The sequence below is a fragment of the Triticum urartu genome, chromosome 6A, assembly GCF_056163025.1.
Source record: "Triticum urartu cultivar PI428250 chromosome 6A, HENAU_Tu73, whole genome shotgun sequence".
NCBI classification, from domain to species: domain Eukaryota; kingdom Viridiplantae; phylum Streptophyta; class Magnoliopsida; order Poales; family Poaceae; genus Triticum; species Triticum urartu.
Window position 1 is genome coordinate 64,704,738 of NC_141878.1, and position 14,090 is coordinate 64,718,827.

General features: G+C 43.5%; 1 long non-coding RNA gene across 5 annotated transcripts; it reads left to right on the forward strand.

Moving 5' to 3' along the window:
- Positions 1-336: 336 nt before the first annotated feature.
- LOC125515786 (uncharacterized) lies at positions 337-3,842 on the forward strand. Of its 5 annotated transcripts, none has more exons than XR_007287128.2 (5): positions 337-651; positions 772-914; positions 1,368-1,532; positions 1,788-3,423; positions 3,508-3,842. It is a non-coding gene; the product is annotated as an uncharacterized LOC125515786 (long non-coding RNA). The 5 variants fall into 5 exon arrangements; XR_007287129.2 differs by having other exon boundaries at positions 1,788-3,394; XR_007287130.2 differs by having other exon boundaries at positions 340-651; positions 1,788-2,627; positions 2,771-3,842.
- The last annotated feature ends 10,248 nt before the right edge of the window (positions 3,843-14,090 follow it).

The following is a 14,090-nucleotide window of genomic DNA, read 5'->3' on the forward strand; positions in this document are numbered from 1 at the left end:
CCGCACCACTCATCGAAGCATAATTCTTGACATTTAAGTTCTACTTGCTGCCATTTTGCAAGAAATGGGGCAGTTAAATTACTCCATATGGTACATGCGATGACCGAGAATTTTCAATGAAACACTGCATGTGCCATCCTACAAAAGAACTGCCAAGATGAGCAACCACGTTATCTTTCTCTAATAATAAAGCGGCCATCGCTTCTGCCCGCCCGCTCACCGTCGCGGCCGTTTTACAGAAAAGTCTCTATAATCTTTAATAATTGAAGCCGCAGTTTCTTTTATAGTGGTTCTCAGAAAACGCTTCATTTTTACATAAAACTCCTCTATTAAACCAAAATAACCAAACCAGTCCTCCGCCTCCTCTCCTGCTCCCGCCATCGCCCGCAGAACCCCACCCAAACCCATCGCTCGCTCGCCAAGATCCAAGGCGGCCGCAGCGGCTGGGAGACTGGGAGGACGCGCGCGGGAGGAGATCCAAGGCGGCCGACGAAGGCCCCGGCGGCGCCACCGGCCTAGAAGCCCGCGTCCGATGGCGATAGGAGCGAGGGCGTCGCCAGCTCGGACACCCCGCTCGCCTTCCCCGAGGGCGACGAGCACGACGAGGCGGCGGCGGCGGAGGACGAGGCCAAGGCCAGCACGCAGGACAAGGTGAGCCGCCGGGCCGCGAGATCTGCATCCTCCTGCTTCCCTCTGCCAATTCGGCTCACTTTGATTTCGATTTATTGCTGCTCGTTGACGTGTTCCTCCTCCCCCTCTGCCTCCGCTCAGTGGGCGCAGCAGCAGCAGGCCGGCCCGCCATGGCAGTGGAGCGGGGGCGACGGCGGCTACTCCTTCAGTCGACTGCATCTTTTTGTGGCGCTTGGGTACATTCCGAATCAACTACAAATTCCTCTCACTACGCCCATGCCCAGGTAAAGGCCCCTGCCTCGCTACACCACAGAATGCAACACCCACATGCTAGGGTAGTTCCCTCTTCCCTAGGGCAGCAATTGTTGGCCTCATTGAGCAGAAGGTGGTTCTGTAAGAGAGGGAGCAGCACATGGGTGTTCTGAAGTAGATGCTACTCGGTAGAGCAAACACCAATGCCATGAAAGGGGAAGAATAAGAGTTCTTGCATATAACATGTTTGATGAAATGCTGGCACCACAAATTGAACTCATCTCCAAGCTATGCTTTATGAGAGGCTACAGATTGTTATATTATTTTGTCCAGTCCATGATGCAAGATTCTTTCATTTGTGATTGTTGCAACAATGGTTATTGGCTGAAAGCATGGTTGTGCGTGGTTCTTGCTGCTGTACATGTGGTATGGATTTTCTTCCGCCTGCTGATGTGGTAATGATTTGTTGTGCCTATTGTTTGCAGAGATTAGCCAATATTTGGGAGATGAGGTGGCTCAACTAATTGGAGACAGAACAAGATGAAGAAGGAAAGTACGGCCACACCAGGGCGACCTGGGAGCAAGAGATGATCACCATCATCTGGGTGCTAAAGGCCTAGGGAATTATAACATGGTTTTTTTATAGAAAGGTAACTAAAACCTTTTACTTTCTTGGTCTAATTTAGTTTTCCTATGTTTATAGTCTCTTTCCTGTATAGAGAGATCAAGTTGAGTAGGCCATCAGTATTGTCTTTATGGTGAAATTAGTTAAATGATCATAAGTTCTAATTTTTTGTTGTACAATTCTGTGCATCCAGGCTGAGAAACCTTCCGGTATTGCCCCAAGAAGCTTACACATCTGCTGATGTCATAGGTGTTTTCTGTTTTTGTTGTTGTTGTTGCAGGATGCTCATGGCGTAGCTTACAGTACCAGGCAACATCTTCTGTTGATTACAGTGCCAAAAACTCCAGCAGGCCGCAGGACTCCTACGTCGCTGGCGCCTGTCACCGTCACTGACGACGCCCTGCGTCCAGCTGGCCGCCAAGGAATCCGCCAACCCGTCCCAATTTAGTGTCCCATGTCATGAGCTCCTCGAAGGTGAGCAGCTGGCCCAGCCTCGCCATGTAGCACACGGTCTTGGTAGTGGAGATGTCGACATTGTCACTGCGGTCGAAGGTGCGGACGGACTCGAGCAACTACGCCCGCTGGTTGAGGTGTGGAGCATAGGGCGTGAGCACCGGCATGATGGTGTGCGCTAGCTCGTCAAACTCAGCGGCCCGCTGACATCTGTGTTGATGGCCAGCAGCAGAAGGACTCGTCGCCCGGCGGCCGCAAGCTTAGGGGGGTGGAGCAGGGCGTCGAGATCGAGACCTGCTGGCGCCTGTCACGTCGTCACTGACTCAGACCACAAGAGTCCTGCTGTGTTCGGCGTCGCGCCCTCCACATCCTGCAATGGTGATCACGATGCCCCTGCAGAACAAGGTGCCGATGCCTGTCACTGCCCTGCGTCCTGCTCCACGCTGTGCCCAGTGCTGCCACCCTGCTCTGTGTTGTGCCCTCGATAGGCGCCATCCTTGGACGCCATCTCTTCCAACCTATCTTCAAAAAAGATTTGTACCCTTCCAAACTGATATCAATTACATACTCAAGGCAGTTCTAGATGTCTGCAAGTTTGTGATCTGCAAGTCTTATAGTCAAAAGGATTTCAATTATGATAGGCCGTAGCTTCACTTTACATCCTCAGGTCAGTTCTAGATGTCTGCAAGTTTGTGATTTGCAAGTATTATATTAAAAAGGATTTCAATTATGATAGTCCGTAGCTTTACTAATCCCACTGTTATACTACTATGTGTGTTCACTGATGCATGTGTCTTCAAATTATGATAGGCTGTAGCTGGATCAGATGAAGCAGTTTTGCCGTGTGAATAGCCGTAAAGCGAAACAGAAGCAGCTCACATGCGCGTCTACTTGTTTTTTTTACTTGCCGTAGCTGGATCATTAGCTTGAACGCAAAGCCATCTAGTCTATTCTCTGCCCCCATGATATCTTTTCTTAATTTGGTAGATTGGTAGATCAAGTTTTTGCAAGATGACAACACCACATGTGTAGTTGCTGACTATGTTTATATCGCAAAAATATTATGGTTGCAAGCATCTACCTGTCTTATTCTCAAGGAAGGGCCCAGCCTATCATTTGATTTTAAGTTGTCAGATTCATCATATAGTATTTAAGATTGGCAGATTAAATTTCCCCGGTGCTGCCACTGGGGCGTACTGCTGCTCGCCTCTCCGTCCGCCGGTGCCTCCCGCTCGGGCGGTGTCCCGGGCTGACGGCGTGCGTCCTGAGCTGCTGCTCGCGTCGCCTCGCGACCGCTGCTGGACCCGAGGGAGCCGCCGGCTGCGCACGTCCGGGGGAGCGCCCGAGCAGCTCGGGTTCGAGCTTACGGCTGCGTGCGCGCCCAAGGGAGCAGCTACCCAGTGCAGCGGCATCAGCTAGCAACCTCTGAATTCAGTAATGCAGAATTCTGGAGGCAATTACATGTATATACTGTGCATGAAAGCTTTCATTTGAAAGCTCATATGGTCAATTTTGTTCCTTTTTCATTTTTGTTCTTTCATTTGAAGCGTCCAATGTTGCCGCCGAGTTCGCCGGAGGAAGAAGCGTCGAGTTCGCCGGAGGAACAAAAACATCGGTCGAGCCGTACAATGGCGCCTGCAGCGGCTACACCAGAGATATTTATCCCCTTGATGAAACCTAACCACTCGATGTAATCTCCCCTGTTTTAGTTGTTGTTTCTGTCCTGGTTGTACAGGCAGTTTTCAACAGCAGCAGCTAGCATGCTCAGTCTGAACTTTTAGAATGTTTTCCCAGTTCATGTTCAACGTTGATCCTTTTTCCAGTTAAAGTTCCAAGCAACTTTCCTGTGTGAATCTCACTGAAACTTCTGTTTCATTGTGTATATTCAGCCTATCGAGCCGAGTTTCGGACTGATCATAAGCAGACCTCGGTTTAAGTTGTGATGCTAATTTGATTTGTGTGCTGCACCATCATCAATATCTTCGATTTCAAGCGGTTCCATGGCAAATCAAATACAATTTTTTTTCTTTGTTTATGACAGTACATATTTGACAGGTTAAAGCATGTACTATTGTGCACACTGAAGTGTAACAAGCCTCTCCAGTAGCAAAACTGAATATGATACCCTGTTCTGAATTTATGATTTCGCAAGTAAGATGACATACAACTGAGTATGTTGTTCTGAATTTGATATGAGTGTTCTGCACAAATATTTCTCATGTTCAACTGATATGAGCACCTGCTCTATTCTGATGTTGCATTAATCAATGTTCCGAACTGATGTATCTGACGGTCTGATACCCTGTGATAAAATATTGAAGTTATGGACATGTTGATAGTGGTTATCAAGCAAAGAGATAGTTCCGTAAAATGTTATTGGTTATTGCAAGAAGTTGATTCATTTACTGATGTAGTAAGGAAGGGGCGCAAACTGATTTTGTACATATACCTTGAAAGATTTCCTTGCATGTTTTTGTAGTCGTTTCCTGCATATGGAGGGCTGTGCATGATCTTTTTTCTAAGTTCATGTAATATTTTCAGGTAGCTGCTCTTGCTACGATCCATGGCTTACGTGCTGTACTTCCATAGATCCTTTTTTGCATAATGAGCTATGTGGAGGCTCTCCATTTTGGCTATATTCATTTTCCGTAACAATGCATGAATTCGGATATCATTTTGATACATTTTCCCTTATGTTGATTCAAGTTCGCTCAGAAATCTATGGAGTTCAGCGTAGTTTTTTTTTTTTTGACATGAATTGGGGAGTTACTATACAGTAGAGCAACACTGATGCAAAGTTAGAACAAGGCATCACAATGAACTATAATGTAGAGAAATCTATGTACTAGCATCAGTAGAAATGTCCAGTAATACATACTCCCTCTGTAAACTAATATAAGAACGTTTAGATCACTATTTTAATATTCTAAACGCTCTTATATTAGTTTACGGAGGGAGTACTATAAAAAAAACAAGCCAGCTGTTGTCTTGCGTCATTTACGGAACATTTATTGGGTTCTATGAACAACAAATGGAACAGAATTTACATAAGATTATATCAAGAGTTACTGCCATGGCATGTTTCTAGAACCCATTGAGAGAAATTGAGAGATTATAGTAGTAAGGATCAATAGACATAGAGAGAAATTGAGAGGAGGCTGCTGCTATGTGCATGCATATGCTGTTGTTGCTGCGTGTTGTTTTGGCAGAGCTAGAATTAAGAGAGAAGTAGAGAGAAAGTGAGAGGGATCGAGAGCCTGCCGCTATTCGTGTTTCTGACCGATTATACTTGGTTGCCGTAGCAATTTATACAGGGTTTGATTGCTAAATGGTACTGTTCATTACTGATTGTCAGATTTTGTCTAGTAACCATTAGGGAGAAGGGAAGGGACGTGTATTCAGTCATTGCTTCAAGTCGCTAGATGTGTGTGCTTTTGTATGTTTGTTTTGGGGCTTTCACTTGTTTTTTTCTAGAACCCATGGAGAGGCCGAGAGAGCCGGCCGGAGGGGAGGGGAGGGACGCTTGCCGCCGTCGCATTCAGTTCAGCTAGGTTGGGGAATGAGGGTTAATTTGGGATTGGGGAAGGAAGAGGCAGAAGACGAGGAGTTTTTTTTTTTTTTGAGAAACTCGTGCTCACAGTCGAGACGAGACGAGGAGCTCAGCTGGTGTCGGCGTAGTTTAGGCCGGACTTAATACGTGGCCAAATGTCAATGGACAAAGCCAAAAAAATAGTGAAAAAAATACAGATGAAATATAATATTAAAAAAGACATCGCCATAAAAATGATACCATTTTAAAAAATGTTTTCAAATTAAAAAAAACACCTCGTGAAAGTAAAAGAAACCGTATTTTCCTGAACAACAAAAAATAAAATTGATTGATAAAGAAATCGTGTATTTCAAATGAAATGAAACTGTGGAGCTGAAATAGGTAATGACGAACATTGTCAGGGTACGTCCAAATTTCATCATACAAAAAGAAATACTTAGTGTAATCTTGTTTATACATTTGCAAAAATTGGGTTAAAAATGTTGCCTAATGACACGTGGGGCAGGTTATATTCTATTTTTAGCCCGGTGCAACGCACAGGCATTTGTACTAGTTGTATTAATTTATAGTGGTATATAACTGATGTTCTGTAAGGCATCAGAAATTAAATTTACATTTGAGTATATGCTGAAGAACTAACTAAGATTTTGTAGGACTATGCTCGGGTCTAGACATTCTAATGCTATTAAGGAAATATGTTGCTTTCCTGCAAAGTTTCTAAAATTACTTTGTCGGAGTTGCTTGCTCTGGAAACACGTTAGGTTTTTACTTTTGGAACTCTGGTGGCAACCCTGATTCTAATCTTAACGTCTATCGATCTACCAAAACACCGGGCTTGTGATTCAGGAGTATATATAGAAAAATCAAGTACACCTTTAAACTCTAATAAGGCTATTATGTTTGACCATTTATGTGTCTGAAGAGCAAAACCATAGTTCCTCATATTATTTCACACAAGATATGGAAAGTGATGGACGAAAAATGCAAGGAAGATAACACATGTTGAGACACCGTAGCAAGTGATCAGTGGTCCAAATTGACCACTTCCAAGTACCAAATCTTTATAACATTTCAATAAATGATAGGCTTTGCTCCACCATAACTCCTTTAAGTTTGGAGAAATAAGGTAGCTGGGTAGAATTCCGTTACTCGAAAATGGGAGGCCATTGATGCATATAACCTAGAATCAAAGTTTTAAAAGCGGCATCCTCAAAATATATGATAAATTGACGTTATAGATGCTAAAGTCGCTAAATTTTACACAATGCCATTTAGTGTGAAGCCCCTCCAAAGTCTATAGCACTGAGATAGCGCACTATTTAGAACTCTGCCTAGGGTATGCAGCTTTATAAATTGCAAATGAATACTTTCAGCAAAACCAGAAGTTTTTCTTTTGAAAAATGCATGTCATGAAAGCTGGACCCATGAACACTAGGTCTTCTATGCTATCATCTTAGTTTGGTGTGGGCATCAAACAATACGTGATTCGAAGGATGACACTTAACATATCCAAGACAACACCTTTTGATCCCTCTTTGTCGGAGCTAGGCTTGGAAGGCTATTGGGAACTAAGGCGTGCTATTTTAGCTTTGCCGACTGTTCCACTCGTGCTCACACCACCACATTTGCAACATCTAACTCCCAACATTATTTGGGTTAATTGCCACTTGAATGGAGCCTCCTGTTTTGAACCGAAATGAAGACCTCATGGAAAAGAAGGAGCAACATGGAAAGGAGTAGTTCTCTCTGGTAAGGCAAGGATGCGTATTTTGGTGGTCTAACGCTATGAATTCCTGGTTGATGCTAGCGCAATAACTTCTATGTGTCTAATGATTAAATTCTCTCCTTTCTCTCTGTACGAGTGGAATTTCAGACAGGTGGAATGTCATGTCTTGGTTGCATGAAATGGATATCGTCATGGTCAATAGTTATTTGCATTATACTAGTTGCAATGTCTACCTAGGAGCCATTAATAGTTGTCTTGTTTCCTTTGTTTGGGAGTAATGACATAATTTTAGTCCTCTACAAGTATATTGGTCCTATCAGTGCATCAAGGAAAGAGCGTTACATTATTGTAGATGATTTATACCAATAATATATAATAATATATGGTTTGTGCATCAACCCATATGTAGAAGCCGGGGGGTTATTGACGGAGACAATTCCGGCTGATCTCAGTCGGGGCATGGGGGCATGGCCAACGAATCGTGTCCCCCATAATTATGCCTACTTGACTGGCCTCCTTTGTTTGTGAAGTTATCTAGATCAATAGCAATATGATCATACATTAAAATAGTTGCAAACAATGCATCTACCGACAAAAGGACCAGATTCTCAACAAGTTTTTTTACATCCCTCGATCCCAAAAGCAAAAGAATAGGTAGTCCCCAGCACCTACATTTTTTGGCCTATCCCCCCTTCCTTTTGAGGAAGACGTTTGTACATGCTAGCACGGAAATCATGAACAAACTTCGCCGCATCAGGATCTAAGTCGCCCGCCTTCACATACACCATATTTCGGCCCTCACTCGCTTGCTTAATCGCAAGATTCCTCTCGTCGATCGTAATCTTCTTATTTTGGATTTCATGAGCAAGCCAGGCCTCTCCGACTTCTTTTCCTTCTCGGTCTTATTGCGCTTGGAAAATGCCTCCACCTTCTTTGCCATGATGTTCTAGAACTTCTCTATCATCTTGGGTGTTGCCTCTTCTTGCTTCATGTTCTCCGTCTCCCACTTCCCCTCTACCTAGGCACATGGGTGGTCAGTGCAAGCCCTCTTACAATGGTTGGATCACCACCTTCATCACTTGCTTTGGCGTTGGTGGCTGACAAAATGGGTTATGTTTCTCCACTGGCTTTGCACATTCAACTTGTACCAATAATGCATCATTGTGAATGGCTAGCCCCCAGTCTTATTTTACAAAGTGACAGCACGACCGACTAGCAACATACAGCAAATTAATCAACTGACCAACAAATAGAGCAACACGAAAGCAACATGGAGCAAATCAACTTACAAGCTCGAGCAGTGACACACCACTTGGCCATCGGTTTTGTGTTTCTGCATATGTTGTGTACTTGTTGATGGACTTTTGAATGGTGTACCATCTATGACTTAGCAACTTCGGATTGCGATCATGGATCACTTACTGGATGTAGGGCTCTTCGTTTTTGTGCTCATGAAAAAATCAGGCACACTTTGCCAAAAAAGCCGAGCCCTTTTGCTCTGTGCCTTGAAACGAATCACACTAGTGTCCAACCAAGCCGCACACAACAATTCATAGTCCTTGTTCGAGTATGACAAACCCCTCTTCTTTACAGCCACATCAGACACGATAGGTTGTTGGGTGTCCATCATGGCCGTGTCTTGCTCCACCTAAGGCGAGTAGTGGTCATCGACTTGTCTGTTCTCATGCTCTCCGCCATTATAGATCATGTTCATCATCTCCTCATCAGTGACTACCATCGAGTTTGGGGGAGGCAATCGACCAAACAATGACCGGGTACTGCCTGATAAGGGATCCTCAGACTAAAACCACAATCAGATGAGTGTGGACGACTCGGTGAACATATACTCGTTGTAGAGGTCGACGGTGTATGATGGAGGCCTACCGAAGATGAAGGAGGAGGTGATAGAGTGCTTTGGCGATTGTTGCGTGACACGTAGACTCTACCGATGAGCAATGGAGTAGGGCGGCAATTGCCCAGGCGGCGGGGAGACAACAGGCCGCTGTGGAGGATGATCTCTGGCCTGAGTGGCCGCCAACGCCTTCTTCTTCATTGGCATCGACATATGGAGGACGGGCTACGGGTATGGCATGACAATGAACCTTGTAAGGGTTTCGACTATTCCATCAGGCACAAACGACGAAATTGGTGGTGGCAGCGGTAATTGAGGCGAAGAGGGCGGGCTTTCGCATGAGAAGTGGCAGGACTATGAAGGCGTGCATGCTGGGGTTTTTGGGTGGGACATGGGTGTCGAACTATGACATAGCAGACGCCCGAACTCCCCAGATCTCACACGGTTTTGGGCCGGGCTATGGGATTTCAAGAGTCTAGACCATCCAATTTGATGATCCACATTGGTTGGCTAAAAGTGTCCAAAGGATCCATTTCAGTCCAAAAGTTTGCGGGCATTTTGATGGCCCACTTTGGACTTTGGAGATGCCTTTATCAGACCAACATCCGCAACACTAAACCTGATCATGGGCTGCTGATAACCCACAAGTATAGGAGATCAATTGTAGCCTCTTTCGACACGTAAGAGTGTCGAACCCAATGAGGAGCTAAAGGTATAACAAATATTCCCTCAAGTTCTATCGACCACCGATACAACTCTACGCACACTTAACATTCGCTTTACCTAGAACAATTATGAAACTAGAAGTACTTTGTAGGTGTTTTTGGATAGGCTTGCAAGATAATAAAGGGCACGTAAATAAGAAGTAGTGGCTGTTTAGATAAAGAAGCAATAAAGTAAATATAGCGAGTGTGGAAAAGTGGTGGTAGGAGTTGCGAAATTGTCCCTAAGCAATCGACTACTTTACTAGACCGATAGCAAGTTTTTATGTGGGAGAGGCCACTGCTAGCATGTCATCCCTGACTTGGAATTCTATGCACTTATGATTGGAACTATTAGCAAGCATCCGCAACTACTAACGTTCATTAAGGTAAAACCCAACCATAGTATTAAGATATATTGGTCCCCCTTCAATCCCGTATGCATCAATTTCTATGCTAGGTTGAAGCTTCTGTCACTCTTGCCCTCCAATACATATTCCTATCAACATACAACTAACCCTATGGCGTGATCCACGCGCGCGCTCATATGATGGGCACCAAAGGACAGCAACATAACCACAAGCAAATTAAATCAATCATAGCAATTCATCAACCACCGATAGGACAACGAAAATCTACTCAGACATCATAGGATGGCAACACATCATTGGATAATAATATGAAGCATAAAGCACCATGTTCAAGTAGAGGGTACAGCGGGTTGCGGGAGAGCGGACCGCTGTAGATAGAGGGGGGAAGGTGATGGAGATGTTGGTGAAGATGGCGGAGGTGTTGGTGTAGATTGCGGTGATGATGATGGCCCCCGGCGACGTTCCGGCGCCACCGGAAGCGAGGGGGAGAGAGCACCCCCTCCTCCTTCTTCTTCCTTGACCTTCTCCCTAGATGGGAGAAGGGTTTCCCCTCTGGTCCATGGCCTCCATGGCATGGGAGGGGCGAGAGCCCCTCCGAGATTGGATCTGTCTCTCTGTCTCTCTCTGTTTCTGCGTTCTCAGATTCTACCCTTTCACCGTTTCTTATATTCCTGGAGATCCGTAACTCCAATTGGGCTGAAATTTTAACACGATCTCTATCCGGATATTAGCTTTCTTGCGGCGAAATAAGGGCATCAACCACCTTATGGGGTGGCCACGAGGGCCCAGGGCGCGCCTGACCCCCCTGGGGCGCGCCCCCTGCCTCGTGGCCCCCTCGGGGATCGTCTCGCGTTGATTTTTCTTCCCAAAAATCACATATATTCCAAAAAAAATCTCCGTCAGTTTTATCCCATTTGGACTCCATTTGATATGGATTTACTGTGAAACAAAAAACATGCAACAAACAGGAACTGGCACTTGGCACTGGATCAATATGTTAGTCCCCAAAAATAGTATAAAAAGTTGCCAAAAGTATATGAAAGTTGTATAATATTGACATGGAACAATAAAAAATTATAGATACGACGGAGACGTATCAGCATCCCCAAGCTTAATTCCTGCTCGTCCTCGAGTAGGCAAATGATAAAAAAGATAATTTTTGATGTGGAATGCTACCTAGCATAATCTTGATCATATATCTAATCATGGCATGAATATTAAGACACGAGTGAATTCAAAGCAATAGTCTATCATTTGACATTAAGACAATATAATACTTCAAGCATACTAACCAAACAATTATGTCTTATCAAAATAACATGGCCAAAGAAAGCTCATCCCTACAAAATCATATAGTCTGGCTATGCTCCATCTTCACCACACAAAGCATTCAAATCATGCACAACCCCGATGACAAGCTGAGCAATTGGTTCATACTTTTTAACGCGCTTTAGGTTTTTCAACCCTCACACAATACATGAGCGCAAGCCATGGACATAGCATTATGGGTGGAATAGAATATGATGATGGAGGTTGTGGGGAGAAGACAGAAAGGAAGAAAGTCTCACATCGACGCGGCTAATCAACGGGCTATGGAGATGCCCAGCAATTGATGTCAATGCGAGGAGTAGGGATTGCCATGCAACGGATGCACTAAGAGCTATAAATGTATCAAAACTCAAACTGGAAACTAAGTGGGTGTGCAACCAACTTGCTTGCTCATGAAGACCTCGGGCATTTGAGTAAGCCCATCATCGGAATATACAAGACAAGTTCTATAATGAAAATTCCCACTAGTATATGAAAGTGATAACTCAAGAGACTCTCTATATGAAAAACATGGTGCTACTCTGAAGCACAAGTGTGGTAAAAAGATAGTAACATTGCCCCTTCTCTCTTTCTCTCTCATTTTTTTTTCTTTTTTGGGCCTTCCTTTTTTTGGCCTTTCTATTTTTTTTTCTTTTTTTTGGTCCGGAGTCTCATCCCGACTTGTGGGGGAATCATAGTCTCCATCATCCTTTCCTCACTGCGGAAATGCTCTAATAATGATGATCATCACACTTTCATTTACTTACAAATCAATATTAGAACTCGATACTAGAACAAAGATATGACTCTATATGAATGCCTCCGGCAGTGTAACGAGATGTGCAATGATCTAGCATAGCAATGACATCAAAAAACGGACAAGCCATGAAAACATCATGCTAGCTATCTTACGATCATGCAAAGTAATATAACAATAAATGCTCAAGTCATGTATATGATGATGATGGAAGTTGCATGGCAATATATCTCGGAATGGCTATGGAAATGCCATAATAGGTAGGTATGGTGGCTGTTTTGAGGAAGATATAAGGAGGCTTATGTGTGATAGAGCGTATCGTATCACGGGGTTTGGATGCACCGGCGAAGTTTGCACCAACTCTCGAGGTGAGAAAGGGCAATGCACGGCACCGAAGAGGCTAGCAATGATGGAAGGGTGATAGTGCGTATAATCCATGGACTCAACATTAGTCATAAAGAACTCACATACTTATTGCAAAAGTTTATTAGCCCTCGAAGCAAAGTACTACTACGCATGCCCCTAGGGAGATAGATTGGTAGGAAAAGACCATCGCTCATCCCCGACCGCCACTCATAAGGAGGACAATCAATAAATACCTCATGCTCCAACTTCGTTACATACCGGTTCACCATACGTGCATGCTACGGGACTTGCAAACCTCAACACAAGTATTTCTCAATTTCACAATTACTCAACTAGCACGACTCTAATATCACCACCTTTATATAGCAAAACTATTGTAAGGAATCAAACACATCATATTCAGTGATCTACAAGTTTTATATAGGATTTTACGACTAACCATGTGAATGACCAATTCCTATCATCTCTCTAAATAGATATAAGTGAAGCAAGAGAGTTTAATTCTTTCTACAAAAGATATGCCCACACTCTAACAAATATAAGTGAAGCAAAAGAGCATTCTATAAATGACGGTTTTCTATGTGAAGAGGAACAGGCAATCCAAACTTCAAATGATATAAGTGAAGCACATGAAGCATTCTATAAAGCCATAATCAAAAGATTTAAGTGAAGTGCAAAGAGCATTTTATAAATCAACCAAGGACTATCTCATACCAGCATGGTGCATAAAAGAAAAATGAAAACTAAATGCAAAAGACGCTCTAAGATTGCACATATCGCATGAACGAAACGAATCCGAAAACATACCGATACTTGTTGAAGAAAGATGGGATGCCTTCCAGGGCATCCCCAAGCTTAGATGCTTGAGTCTCCTTGAATATTTACTTGGGGTGCCTCGGGCATCCCCAAGCTTGAGATCTTGCCTCTCTTCCTTCTTCTCACATCGAGACCTTCTCGATCTTCGAACACTTCATCCACACAAAACTCAACAGAAAACTCGGTAAGATCTGTTAGTTTAATAAAGCAAATCACTACTCTAAGTACTGTTGAAAACCAATTCATATTTTGTTTTTGCATTATAGGTACTATAATATAACTTTTCCATGGCTTAATCCACTGATATAAATCGATAGTTTCATCAAAACAAGCAAACTATGCATCAAAAACAGAATCTGTCTAAAACAGAACAGTCTGTAATAATCTGAACATTCACCATACCTATGGTACTCCAAAAATTCTACCAAAATTAGTAAAAATAAAAAATTTGTATAGAAAGACAGTGCAAAAAGTTTTAGAACTGTTTGATGTTCCAGTAAAAAATTTAAAATCGCGCACTACAGCCAAAGTTTCTGTCCTGCACCACACAAACGAACAAGCACTGTAAAAATCCTAAAGGCAAACCTTGGCACATTATTTTTATTTTTAAAATTTATAAAATCACACAACATAACTTCCGGGTTGTCTCCCTGGCAGCGCTTTCTTTAAAGCCATTAAGCTAG